Raw genomic sequence first — 6,000 nt, 5'->3', positions numbered from 1 at the left:
TCTGTCCCATTTGTTGCGGCGGTGAGTAGGTAAAACCCAAACATTAGTGAGGTGAGCTGACACGAATTCCTTCGTTGCCGTTTACGCTCACTACAGTACTATATAAATAACGTTGGTAAACCTAAGCGTTACTATATAGAAAGATTAACGCAAATAAAATACTTAAAACAAGTTATTGAATCGTTAAAAGCCAGATGGTGGTGAGATCCAAGCTTTGTCAGTTCCGCGCGTTGTGGCGCTGAGTTGACGCAAATTCAGTCGGTTTCGGTTATGTTCCATATGGTACTGAAACTAGAACATAACAGTTGGTTTCAGTTATTTTTTATACGTTATCGAAAATAAAACATAAATATAAAAAAAATTAATGTGGCCAGTGATTGGCCGCCACATGGCCCAACCGATGCCTTTGCGGCTCCAACACACTTAATTATTATATAATAGTAATAGTACTTTGGTGCTACCTTTCAAATAAAACAAACTAATTTGGTGCATTTGTATCGAAATTAATTATTATTTTATTTATTTATTTATTTATTTTTGTGCAGATTCAAGTTATTTAGTAAATGGATATTTGGATACAGTCATTGATTGTATCCCCGCCATGTCAGGAATACGTCTAAAAGATATTCCATCTTTTTCTAGAATGGTTTAACCTGGTGAAAAGTATATGATTGAATTTATACTGAAGGAAATAGAGAGAGCGAAAACCGCAAAGGCCGTTATTTTCAACACTTTTAATGAGCTAGAATATGATATTCTAGATCGCTCTCTTTAAAGCTCCCTAAGTGCTACGACATAGGCCCTTTGCATCTTCTTGAGAATAATAATGCCGATAAATCTCTAGATTCCATTCAATCAAGTCTTTGGAAAGAAGAGCCTGAGTGCTTAGAATGGTTAGATGGCAAAGAGCCGCTGTCGGTTATTTATATAAATTTTGGTAGCATCACTGTGATAACACCTCAACAACTAGTCGTGTTTTGTTGGGGGCTCGCTAAGAGCAATCAATCATTCCTGTGGGTGATACGACTGGACCTTGTGGGTGGTGATTCTGTTGAGCTTCCACCCGAGTTTTTGGCAGAGACAAGCAATAGAGGGATGTTTGTTAGTTGGTGCCCACAAGAAAAGGTTCTAAATCACCCGTCAATAGGAGGGTTTTTAACACATAGTGGATGGAATTCAAAACTCGAAAGTATCTGTTATGGAGTCCCAATGATTTGTTGGCCATTTTTCTCTGATCAACAACCGAATTGCTGGTTGAGCTGCAATAAGTGGAAGATTGACTTGGAGATCGACAATAATGTTAAGAGAGATGAAGTTTCGAAGTTAGTGGTTGACTTGATGAATGGAGAAAAGGGAAAAGAGATGAGAAAGAATGTCATTGATTTGAAGAACAAGGCTGAGGCAGCATGCACATTTCCCTCTGGTTCGTCTGTGATTAATCTGGAGAAACTAATTAATCTGCTACAAAGCTCTCCAAAATAATTCTTAAATCTATTTAAGATGCATGTATCTTTATCGCATTGCGCCACTTATTCTCAAAAATAAATTTGATTTTGTGTGCTTAGTCATGATCTTTTACAAGAGATGTCCAATTTATGTTTAATCACGGCATGATCCATATAAATGAAAATACGATGAAATTATTGAAAAATCAAGGTCAAATTTTCTATACGACTAGGGCATCCAACCATTTTGCTGATTTAAAGCAGAAAAAGAAATCAGGGCCCTTACCGAGAGTTAAAGAGGTGAAATTATAGACCTTACAATTTTTATTTTTAAATTTTACCGAGTGAGTGTCACGTTTCATATATAAACAAACAATATTAGCTTGAGAACCGCGTACTACACTGGTAATTGATGGAAAATAATATTTAATATTTAAGCAAAATACAAGAAAGAATACACATCATGCACGCACTATTAACAACGGTTAGGAGGCAAACGATGTAAAATAATGTTTAAAACAATAAAAAAAATACATTAATACCATAAACCCTAATAAAAAATATAATAATAATAATAATAATAATAATAATAATAAAATCTTTTTGATAAGTCAAATTACTCATTTTAGTTTTTCTTAAACTTACAAACTAAAAATCTTTTTATGAGTTACAGATAACTCATTTTTCTTCTTAAAATTGTGACATATTGAAAAATATATACTATTTTACATACAAAATGATAGATCGGTTGTTTCGAATCAAAATTGATCATGCCGAGTGATTCGACCAGAAATTCAAATCAGGCATGATCGATGGCTTTAGTGAAAAGGTTAGTAAAGTTGTTGTCATATGAACTATCTTAAGCATGCATAATCACATTGTATAACAAAGTTGAATCAGTTTATTCAAACCCGTTCTGATACCAATTGTAGGTCCTGAAACCGGATCCGACAACGAACGGATATTGTTCTTGACAACGTGCGAGATGGGTGCGGAAAATCATACGATCGAACAAAAACAAATAAATATAATAAGTATAGTGAACAAGTATAGTGAACGTGTAAGGTCCCAATCCCGGTGCCCAACATTGGGTGTTGGATTTATTCATAAGCACAGTTCTAAACATCAGAGTGAATAAAAACTTTTCACGGAATCATAAAACATCAACCAATATATTACAAATCATCAAATCTTATCTTAACAGAAGTTAACTTGTCTTAAACATAACATAAAATTTTATAATATTTCTTCTCAAGATGCCAGCCTCCCAGTCCCTACCATGTGCCATCTTCAAATCAGCTCCTTTAACCTATTTACCTACGTGCATACTAAAAGTTAGTTATGCTGAGTGAGTTCTAGTTAATCAAATAACATACATTATATTCACATTCTTACATGCATGTATCCGAGGATATATATTACATACTTAATCTGCTTACCCTTTATTCAAACATACTTACATACATTCTTACTTTCATACATTCGTACTTTCATACTTTAACTTAATTTCATTAATTAATACATATATAATTGCTCTATGTTTTAAAGAGTCTTTCGCCCTATAACCTTTGCAGATATTATTAGGGTCTGCAACCCTCTATTCTTCGCAGATATTATTAGGGTCTTCAACCCTTACTCTTCGCAGATATTATTAGGTTTTGCAACCCTTTAATTTTTACAGATATTATTAAAGGGTCTGCAGCCCTTTTCTGTTTGCATATATTATTAAGGTCTGCAACCTTTTAACCATTCAACCATACAACCATACAAACCATACATTCTTTGCCATACCACCATACATACCACACATTCCTTGAAATACAACCATACGTGCATTTAGTTATATATATTTTTGTATGCATCTTCGTACATACCCTTGAGGTGTAATCCTCTTGCTCTTCTGTTAAAATTGCTTTGAGCCAAATTTAGTAAAAGTGATATAACGTTGAATATATATAATTTCCATGTATATTTTATATAATATTTTATTAGTTTTTGCTCGGTTTTATGTAACATTGTAAACTACTAGCATATTTGATTGGTTAATTTTGTCTAATGAGTCAATTAAATATATTAGACCGCATTTGATTTCCGTTCTATAAGGTATGTTTTCGTATAAATGAACTAGTTCATAATTAATTAGGTGACCGTAAGGAAACTTGATTTTTAAAACTAGGGTGTGTTAAAACTTATTAGAAACCCATAGATGTCTTCTAGAGAAGGGTCAAGGGTTTTGTTGGGGTTTTCTTTTAAGTGTCTATTTACGATCCCAGTTTCATAACAAAATATTTTCAAGGTTAATTGACAACTGAAACTTAGGGGATTCTAGCCTAGGTAGTTTTTCATTATCATCTGATTTAAAAGCAACTAAATTGTCTTTCATTTAAATTACTTGTTTTTCTTAATTAGTTTTGAATAATAGTTTAAATTTAGTACTTTAATAAAAACCCCCTTTAAACAAGTATAAGCAAATAAGTCTTGTCTGTAGTTGAGTCTAATTAGTTAGTTTATGTAATTTAAAAGGTCTCTTTGGTTCGATATCCGGACTTACTTAGTTGTACTAGAGTCAACCGGTTCACTTGTCGGTTAGTAGTTTTAGTTAAGTTAAAGTCTAGAATTATTACAGTGTAATTTTAGTTAATAAATTTATAACTACTTTTAGCACATAAAAAGGCTTGCTTATACAAACACGTCTCATTTGGAAAAATTACAAGCAGACGAATAGTGTTTTTAACATGGTGAATAACAATTATTTTTGAGATTATATAAATTGTGACTATTTTGTTGTTTTGAATTGCCAGCCAGTTGAAAGTCGTCCTGTACAAGCCACCGATAAATTACAAGTGATCGGTATGCAAAGTTCAGCTTTATAGTTAAACTTTTCAATTAATTCAACCAGAGCTTATTTAACAATGTTTTCCATATCGTGTTGTTCGTATACTATTTCCTAGTGAGGTTTTCAGCTAGAATAACTCGCATACACAAATTGCTATGTTGTTATTTTACAGTACACAACGTTTTGATGACTAAAGTAAATATCATTGGTTGGTATGACAGAATCAGTGGATGACATGCGCCAAGGTCTCCACCGGCAACCGTTGTAGCAACCACCATAATCTACTATACAAATCTGAGCCAAATCGTTTTAATTCTTCCATGTTGACGGCAAGTTTGCATTATAAGTCAATATGTTTGTTTAGTAGACATATTAAATAAGGACCAACTTGATTTTAATGTCATTTTTTAATTGTTGGAAAAGGCCCGCATCAATAATTATGATTTTACGTGTAGACAATTCGTCAATAACTTGTTCATTCACAACAAAATATTTTCTTTTTGCGTCGATAAAAAACATGTTTTTTTATTTTTTATTATTTTTTTTGCGGGAGAGACTATTTCAGCAATCGAGTCACATGTGTTTATAGCATTTTCATACTTAAGGTTTTTCCACAAAGTGGTAAAGATACATATAACCTGTACAAATCTTTCCATTTTCCAACTCGGTCTAATCCATTGTTCGAAGAGCTATTTACTTGATCGCAAACATTTCTGAAACACCTCTAACAGAGAGACAAATAGTTAATTTTGAAAGAACTTATTGTCAACATCTTTCAAATAGATTTGGGTGTATTTTCATTATGCAAGTCTCAAGCAATCAAAAATCGAATCATGCAGTTTGAGAGTCCTTGGTTGCGATCAATCGTGCCAGCTTTGAGTATAGCCATCCATCGTTGACCATTTAAATTGATTGCCTCATCAACAAAGGGAGAAAATACTTATTATTATTATTATTATTATTATTATTATTATTATTATTATTATTATTATCCAGCCCCTTGGCCCCACCCATATCCACAACATCAAAGTTGGTAGAATTCATGGATAAGATTAGTCCTTGAGATCATACTAAAAAAAACCCATAAGAAAAAGTTCCTAATCACAGATATAACTTGAAACTAGGACTATGTGTTGTCATCCGTGAGTGGGCGGAAGAGTGGAGCCAAGAAGGGGTGGTGTGAGCCATGTAGATTGCACACACCATACTGGCATCCCATGAGCCGCAGCGCGAATAGACATTTGCAATCCGCCGTGAAAGATTATTGGACTTGGGCTTTTTTATGTTTGAAAGAGGAAAGGAAAAGAAAAGGGTGGATTGGGCGTTTTTAGGATTGAAAGATTACTGGACTTGGGTCAAATTTTCTTTTTTTCATTTTATGTTTTTTTACATACATTAAGTTTATTATAATTTGTATTGTTTGGGTTGTGATTTTATAAAACTAGTATATAATTTTGATTTTTTATATAATTTATATAGGTTTGGTATTTTTATTTAAAAATTTTTATCTTTATTATAAAAATTATATATATTCTTATTTTAAATTAAAAAATCATAAAATTCGCTGAAGTCACCGTTCGCATAAACTACAACATGCTCAGGAAGCTTTAGCGGGTATCCAGTCAATATCCAATCAGTATCTAGTCAGCACTGTATGTATTTTATTATTAGATGAATTCAGAACCCACCTTCAACGACAACACATAGTCTAATACAGTG

Source organism: Bidens hawaiensis, unplaced genomic scaffold, assembly GCF_021521415.1.
Source record: "Bidens hawaiensis isolate Kalapana, Puna unplaced genomic scaffold, B.hawaiensis_p1.1 tig00037988_1, whole genome shotgun sequence".
Lineage (NCBI taxonomy): Eukaryota > Viridiplantae > Streptophyta > Magnoliopsida > Asterales > Asteraceae > Bidens > Bidens hawaiensis.
This window is presented reverse-complemented; position numbering follows the sequence as displayed.